General features: G+C 55.6%; 1 long non-coding RNA gene and 1 other non-coding gene across 3 annotated transcripts; one reads left to right on the top strand and one right to left on the bottom strand.

The window, feature by feature from the left end:
- Positions 1–25: 25 nt before the first annotated feature.
- Positions 26–8,116, top strand: LOC116740070. 2 transcript variants are annotated; one of them, XR_004345800.1, is made up of 4 exons: positions 26–215; positions 4,469–5,704; positions 5,859–5,946; positions 6,246–8,116. It is a non-coding gene; the product is annotated as an uncharacterized LOC116740070 (long non-coding RNA). The 2 variants fall into 2 exon arrangements; XR_004345801.1 differs by lacking the exon at positions 5,859–5,946 and having other exon boundaries at positions 39–215.
- TRNAE-UUC lies at positions 3,125–3,197 on the bottom strand. Its single transcript has one exon. It is a non-coding gene; the product is annotated as a tRNA-Glu (tRNA).
- Positions 8,117–8,185: the final 69 nt, after the last annotated feature.

Genomic DNA, 8,185 nt, shown 5'->3' with positions numbered 1-8,185 from the left:
GCGGGAGGTGTCGAGAAATAAGGCCCGGCTGGGCCCGACGCGCGTGCGCGCGGGCGAGGGCGGGGCCGGAGGTGGGTGCTTAGGCCCGTTAGCTGGGCGGCTGCTCCGCGCCCCGCCCGCTGGCTCACCTGCCGGGACTGGCCGACGCACCAGCTCGGCGCGGAATTCCCGGGGAGAGGGTGCGTAGGGGGACGCGCTTAGAGTTGGCGAGAAAGGTGAGTGACCTGCCCGCGTGTGCAAAGGGTCTCCCCAGAGGCAGGCGGGAGGGCTGCCCCGGGAGTCGTACAGTCCGAATCCTGGGATTATCATGGCTTATTTTTGTAGCAAGCGTTAAAAACGGCTTTAAACATCCTTTAAACTTCTGGATTCGCGCGGCTCCCCGCAGTGTTCCTGTGTCGACCCCCAGCCGCGCTCTCCTGTGCTGTAGTCACTGGTCACGTGTGCTCATTTCAATTTACGTTAACTGAAGTTAAAATTCAGTTCTTGCGCTATCACAGAGGCATTAAAAGACACCCTGATGAAGGGTTAGGAACGCCCTGAAAACTCTCTTTTTTAATGGCTGGAGTGCAAAGTCCCTGCGTTTTCCAGAACGTGAGAAGGTTAGCATCACTCAGCTTTCCTGGAGTTCCTTTGACTTGGGAGCGAGTACAAACAGGCCTTGCTGTTTGATTGAAAGGTGCAGTGGGGGCCCAGGGGGTGGTGAGTGGGGTCACCTGCCCTGCCCAGGCCGGGGCACTTGTGAGGCATCCTGTTCCTGCCCCAGGACTCCTGGAGGAAGCGCTGCAGCCGTGGTGGTGTTGGGCACATCCCCACATCTCCCTGTGCTCTGTCTCCCCACCTGCACCGGGCAGTCAGGGGGACCCAGAGGGTGGCTGAGGCTGGCTGTTCTCAGACCAGGGAAGGCACGTACGAAGTTTCCTCGTGTGTGGTGTCACTGCTCTGGCAGCTGTCAGCTGCGGGAGACTCCGGTGCCCAGTGAAAGGCTTCAGGGTCTGCGGATGCTCCCTCAGGAGACAGAGAAGGCAGAAAACAAATGCCTTCTTCAAGACCAAGCCGTGAACCTGTGTTCATACTTAGGTAGGAAGACCACTGAAGGCCATTTCCCAGACTGGGAAGTTTCAAGCAAACTTCATTTCAGGGATGCTATAATTGGGAGAGTTACCGCTTTCATTCTGTTTTCAATAATATAGAGTGTACTCAAGCAAGTGATGAAAAAGTCACTGTTTTTAAAGATTAAACTATTGAGCCTATGTCAGTGCAGCTATTTTATTATATGGTAAATACAAGAGCAGGTGTGTCTGGTCTGTGCATATCATTTATTTGAGTTTCCCTGTCCTCACGTTCCGGAAGTAAATGCCCATAAAGTCAAAGGGAGAGGGCTTCCCTGGTGGCGCAGTGGTTAAGAATCCACCTGCCAACGCAGAGGACACGGGTTTGATCCCTGGTCCGGGAAGATCCCACGTGCCACGGAGCAACGAAGCCCGTGCACCACAGCTGCTGAGCCTGCGCTCTAGAGCCTGTGAGCCACAACTACTGAGCCCAACTACCGAATCCCACGTACCTAGAGCCCGTGCTCTGCAACGAGAGAAGCCACTGCAATGAGAAGCCCACGTGCCACAAGGAAGAGTAGCCCTGCTCGCCGCAACTAGAGAAAGCCCGCGTGCAACAACGAAGACCCAACGCAGCCAGAAATAAAATAAATTTTTAAAATTAATTAATTTTTTTAAAATGTTAAAGGGAGAAAGCTCAGAAGGATGCAGGAGGCAGACCAGGCCAGGTCCTGCGGCTGCACAGTTGGGGTGAGCTGTGGCCGCTGGCCTTGGAGTCTGGGCACCCCAGACTCCCCAGTCTGAGTTTCCACTGCTGCGTGGCCTCCACGTATTTCTGCCACAGGACCTCAGGCCTGGCATTTGAACCTGCGCTCACGTTTTCTGTCTCCGAAGCATTGGACTCTGCTTGGCTGACAGGATGGATTAGTTCCTTCTGGGGTCTGGAGTGGTGATTTCTCCCCTGTGCTCCCAAGGGGAGGGGAGCTTCCACTCTTGGTTTACTACAGAGGAGGGTAAACCAGGAGAGACTGTCATCATGGGCCCAAGGATGCTGTGGGGTTGTCATGCCCCACCCTCTACTTGGGCTCCACCACACACAGTCCCTGACCACACTGGAAGCAGGACCACGGCAGGCCCGGCTTACCCAGCAATACCCTGGCCCTCCCTTCCTCCACTCTGCAGGCCCTGAGGCCCAGGGCCTCCTGCCTGGGGGAGGGTGGCACACGCACTAAGAATTACAGAACCGTGCATGGGTAAAAGGTGTGTTTAAGCTCAGGACAGACCATTCAACCCGTGGAAGAGTATGAAAGGTTTATTGCTATGGCTTCAGATTCACAGTGCAGCCAACCTTTAAGAAACTACCCCTCATCTAGCTTTGGTTTAGTATTAAAGACCAAGCTATTGAAATAGTTTCTTTTTCCAACCATGTATCTGTGTATGGCTAGATTTTTTTCTCATATGCTTCAACCATTCTCACTAATTCTTTTCTTTTTTAATGAAAACGTCACTTTTTCATTTTAAAATGTTAACATGTAATGGGTGTATCATTTTTTAGTGACTTTTTTAAAATAAATTTATTTATTTTATTTATTTTTGGCTGCGTTGGGTCTTCATTGCTACGCGCGGGCTTTTCTCTAATTGCAGAGAGCGGGGGCTTCTCATTGTCGTGGCTTCTCTTGTTGCGGAGCATGGGCTCTAGGCGCACAGGCTCAGTAGTTGTGGCTCACGGGCTTAGTTGCTCCGCGGCATGTGGGATCTTCCCGGACAAGGGCTCGAACCCGTGTCCCCTGCATTGGCAGGCGGATTCTTAACCACTGCGCCGCTAGGGAAGCCCCTGAATTACTGCTTTTTTAAAATATGTATTTGGCCGCGCCGGGTCTTAGCTGCACCGTGCGGGATCTTTAGTTGCAGCATGCAGGATCCAGTTCCCTGAGCGGGGGTCGAACCCGGGCCCCCTGCATTGGGGGCGTAGAGTGTTAACCACTGGACCACCAAGGAAGTCCCTGAATTACTGGCGGGTTTTTTGTTTGTTTGTTTTAATTTTTGGCCGCGCCACATGGCTTGCGGGATCTTAGTTCCCTGACCAGGGATCGAACCTGCGCCCTCAGCAGTGAAAGTGCGGAGTCCTAACCACTGGACCACCAGGGAATTCCCTGAATTACTGTTTTTTTAATTTCTGCGTTTTAATTCCCAGTGTGGTCCCTGTCGACCCGAATAGCCCACATAAACAGAGCTCTTTGGGGGTCCTCCATAAACTTTAAAATTATAAGAGGTCCCTGAATCCAAAAAGTTGGGGAAGTTTTCTCAGAAATCCTAGTACATCCATGAAATAGATGATTGTCCAACGCTTGAAGCGATGTTTGTGAGGATGTAGGATAAGTGCGAACACATCACTGTGCACGTCTCAGAGGTCTGAACTCGGGCTCACTTCAGCACCTCTTGAGGGGTAGGTCCTCTCCAGGGGAAGGAGTTTGGTGGATCAGGATTTTTGTCTTTACACTGTGTAGTCTGCAGTGAGCATGTATTATGTTTGTAACCAGAAAAAATGTTAGCGTCATAAGATAATGCCTACTCTGTTTTCCTCATAGTGGGCCTGGTGAAGGTTAAAAACTTTTCTTTCTTTTTTTTTTTTGCGGTACGCGGGCCTCTCACTGTTGTGGCCTCTCCCGTTGCGGAGCACAGGCTCCGGATGTGCAGGCTCAGTGCCCATGGCTCACGGGCCCAGCCGCTCGGCGGCATGTGGGATCTTCCCGGACCGGGGCACGAACCCGCATCCCCTGCATTGGCAGGCGGACTCTCAACCACTGCGCCACCAGGGAAGCCCGGTTAAAAACATTTTAACGTGCTTTAAAAAATCATAAACTACCATATGTAACATAAGGTTGTATTGACTAACATGCAGTTTCTCACAGGGCAGGGCCTGGGTGTTCAAATCCATCAGTGTTCTCTGGAGTGAGACACACAGATGGAATAAGCACTCACTAACTCATGTTGAAAACACAAATTAGTGCATGGATGTTTTAAAGTTACGAATTATGTACCTACAACTGCTGCCTGGGATTGACTTGTGTCCTCCAGAGATGTGGTGACATCACAAGTCCCAGGACCTCAGAATGAGCCCTTATTTGGAACTAGGGTTGTTGCAGGTATAATTAGTGAAATAATGAGGTCGTGTTGGACTGGGGATCCCTAATCCAGTGACTGGTGTCCCATAGGGACAGACACACAGAGAGAGAGGCAGAGACACATGCGCTGCGTCCACAAGCCAAGGATAGCCGGTGTCCAGCAGAGCCCAGGCTCAAGTTCCCAATCCCTGGGGAGGCCCCCACTGCGTGGAGGCTGGCACTGCTCGTCACAGCGCCAGCCGCCTGCAGGGGATAGAAGTCCAAACACTTCGTTCCCGGCCTCCTGACATCCAGGTCGCCAAGGAGAACGCGAGGCAGCCGAGCACCGACAGGACAAGCTTTACTCAGGAGAGAAGAGACCAGGTCGGCTTCCGCCGTGGGCCTCGTCCCCACGCCGGGTCCTCCCCACCCTGCTGGCCTGCATGCACCCATCTTGTGCTGCAGGAAGGACCTGACCCCTCCTGAGGAGTCTGACATGCTGAGCGCTGGGGGTGCATCCATCTCACAACCGGAGGGAGGTCCACACACAGGCTCTATGGGCCCCCATCTATTGAAAAGAAACGGTGCCGTTTGTAAGTGGCCCTTCGGGGACGGAGAGACGGCCTTTCCCCACAGCTGAAGCTGGGAGGGCTGATCGTGGTCCCCCCCTCCCCTCCAGTCCTGACAGAGGTGGCCTGGCAGCACCTGACTTCCAGCTGAAAGGAGACACCTCTGTGGTCTCAAGGCCCCCAGTCTGCTGCACACGTTACAGTCGAGAAAACTAATTCTGCCAAAGAGCCCAATGATTTTTCCTCAGCAGCAAGAGAAGCAGCTGCAGTTCGTACCATCCCTTCTACTCAGCCACACCCGAGCTCGCCCGGCAAGGACGTGTGAGGGGCTGGAGCGAGGCCGCGCTGCGACAGGCGTCTGTCTGTGCTTCCACCTTGCCTGCCTCGCTGGACACCCTGTTTCACGGTGGGGGCCCACTGCTGCCCCCAGGCACCGAGCCAGCACCCACTGTGTCCAGAACTCATAGGGTCATCAAGGCAGAGTGTCTGAGGTTTTGAAACCTGTCCCCAGAGTCTGTGACATTCCTCCTTTCCAAAGGTGGGGCCTCACCCACCCCACCCCTACCTTGAGGGTAGGCTGTTCTTAATGACTCACTTCTGCTTCCGTGACTAGTTCACCCCCATGTGAGCCAGCCGACTTGGAAGTGGGTACTCCAAGCCCACGCAGCCTCCAGACAACCTCCACTGATGTCCTGACTGCAGCCTCCTGGGAGGCTCTGGGCCAGAACCACCCAGCTCCTGGAGTCCTGACTCAACAGAAACGATGTTTGTTGTTTTCAGCCACCGCTTGGACTCACTTGTTACACAGCAGTAGGTAACGAATACAGCCCTAAATGGCTTCCCAGGAGTCCCCCATTCGTTTGCTGCTCTTTGTTAAGGAGAAGCGTGATTGCTTTTCTGCAAAGGATTCCCCATCATCTCCCAACCTCAGAGGCTCCATACGGTGACTGTCCCTCAGTGCCTTACCAGGGCCGCCTAAGAGGTAAGAGGCCCTGACCTTGATCAGCTGCTCTTCTGGGAGTTCCAGGGCTGTGCGCTTCTATGTGGTGAGCCTGTGTCTGTGAACCCAGATGACAGGCATACATAACTCACGCCTCATAAAAATATTTTCCATGTATTTCTTTCCACTCCTGCAGATTTCTGATGCCTCCACCTTACTGGAGGCTGTGTGTCCTGGGTTCTGACTTTCCCACCTCTCCCTGGACAGGGGAAGGTGGGGAGATGGTGAGAGTTCCCTGGAGCCTGGGGAAGTAGCTAGGACTGCCCCAGGAGAGGGCTGTGGGTTTGGGGAGAGGTGAGTGGGTCTCTGGGTCCTGGGGAGCAGGCATCTCTCCAGGGCCTGTACCTGAGGTCCATGTGTGGACCTGAGCATGGCTCAGCGTGGACATTACCAAACATGCCTCCTCTCCAGCAGAGGGGTCCCTCCCTGCTGGGCACCCCAAGGGGCAGTTCGGGGTCCCCTAGGACAGACATGTCCACCAGTGTGAGTCACGATGTCTGCTTGTCTCTTTTTGCCACTGCAGGTCCCCACGTTGGGACCAGATCTGTGTCTGTGAACCGTCAGCTGCCCATCGGGGTCCACAGAGTGATGGGACACACCCTGGGATTCTAGGACCACCCCCCATCCAAGCAAGACCCACAGCCGTGGTGAGTAGGGCAGGCCCCAGACCTCAGACCCTGATCTTCCTTTGCAGCGGCAAGCTGAGAGCCCGGCCCACAGGAGGGCGCAGCCCTGGGGGAGCTGGGGCGGCCCCACCTGCAGCGGAGGTCCCAGCCTCCCCCTCTCCCACCCCCACTGTCTCCTGGGGCTCCGGAGGGGAAAGTGGGCTTGCGTGCTGTTTATATGCTCTTTTCTTAAAATCGCCATTGTCACGAGAACTGTTTGCAGTTGTGGTGATGACACACGAGGGTGGGGTTTCCAGGGGGACGCCTGCACAGGCAGTGGCCTCGCAGCTCATCTGACCCCACAGATGCAGGACACACGCTGGGAGGGTTCAACCGTTTCTTAAACACACACATTTTTTTAAATTGTTCATTTGATTTAATTTTTGAGTTCACTTTTACTACGTGGATGAGATGGGTGTGTATTACACTAGGGCTTCCGCTATGAGAGAGCTGCCACCGCTCAGAGAAATCCAACCCTCAGTCCCTTTCTGCTCCCCTTTCTGAGTCCCACAAAAGCCACCGGTGGGCACTGCTGGGTTCCAGTCCTGGCTTGTCACTCCCTCGGGGGCTGTCTCAGTGGGGACAGGGATGGGGGGCACAGGTCCCAACTTCCCCAGAAGCCCACTGCAATGGATCAGTACCCACCCGTGCTCCCGGGCTTGGCTCTGGGAGGTCACCAGCAGTGTCCCCATAGGTTTCTGTAGAACGAAAGCCAGGGGCACTGAGGGCTGCAATCATCTGGTTTCTGAGGCACTGGCTCTGGGTCCTTCCTGCAAGAAACGCCTCAGGCTTTCCACCAAGAGGCTGGCCAGTGAGGACTCGGACCCCAGCGCCCAGTCGTGGGGCTGGGCTGCCAGGGAGAAGAGGAGGCTGCTGCTGTGTCCAAGCAGGTAGCCGTCCTCAAAGGCTGGCGCTGGGGGGTCTGGAGGCCCCCCCAGACTGAGGGAGGGGGAGGAGGCCAGCCGAGCAGGGTCTTGGCAGGAGATAGAGCCAGGCCTCCAACCTGCAGGCTGGCCAGAGTGGGCCACCAGCCAGGAATGGAAGGATGGAGGAGGTGGCTTGGGAACCCTGTCCCCTGCCCCCCGACATCTGAATCTTCAGGCACTGGTCCCCCGCCCCCCAGCATCTACTCAGGGCTCCCAGAGGGGCACTTGTGGCTGCCACCCACTCACACTGGGCCACCTGTCCAGAGGTGCGCCTGAAAGCCCTGTGGCCAGGAACAGTGTGGGAGCATCTTTTGACCAGAGCAGAGGGCACACGGGAGGGGGCTGAGACTCCAAAGGGATATAAGGATGGGTCCTCCAAGGGCATCCACAAAGCGTGGAGGAGAGGAGGGACAGTGGGAGGCTGGCTTTCCCCACACAGGTGCTGGGCTAGAAGGAGATGGCCCTTCTGGGAGGAGGGGCCGGCACGTGTCCATGCTGCCCACAACCCTCTAGACCACAGCAGCTCGCTCACAGGTCCCTGGTGGAACATGCCCACTCCCCTGAAGACCCAGGCCAAGCCACACCCCACCACCACTCCAGCCAAGGGCAATGACCGAAGCCTCCCAGGCCAGCCGAGGGTGCCAACCTCAGGCCAGGGGGTCTCAGAGGGCCCCTGTGCCACCACATTAAAGCGTGCTGCAGCTCCTACCCACCAGTTCCAAAAAGCATCACTGCACACGAGATTCCCAGGGCTGGCCAGTGACAGGATACCTGCCCCCCAGTGCCCAGAGATCCTTCTCTGTCCCAGTCTGTCTTCCTCCGCCTACTTCTGCGTGCCCAGCCCCTCTCCCAGAAGAGGACATCCAGGTGGA

This window comes from Phocoena sinus, chromosome 15 (genome assembly GCF_008692025.1).
Source record: "Phocoena sinus isolate mPhoSin1 chromosome 15, mPhoSin1.pri, whole genome shotgun sequence".
Lineage (NCBI taxonomy): Eukaryota > Metazoa > Chordata > Mammalia > Artiodactyla > Phocoenidae > Phocoena > Phocoena sinus.
The sequence above is the reverse complement of the archived record's forward strand: the minus strand, read 5'-3'. Positions and strand labels throughout refer to the sequence as shown.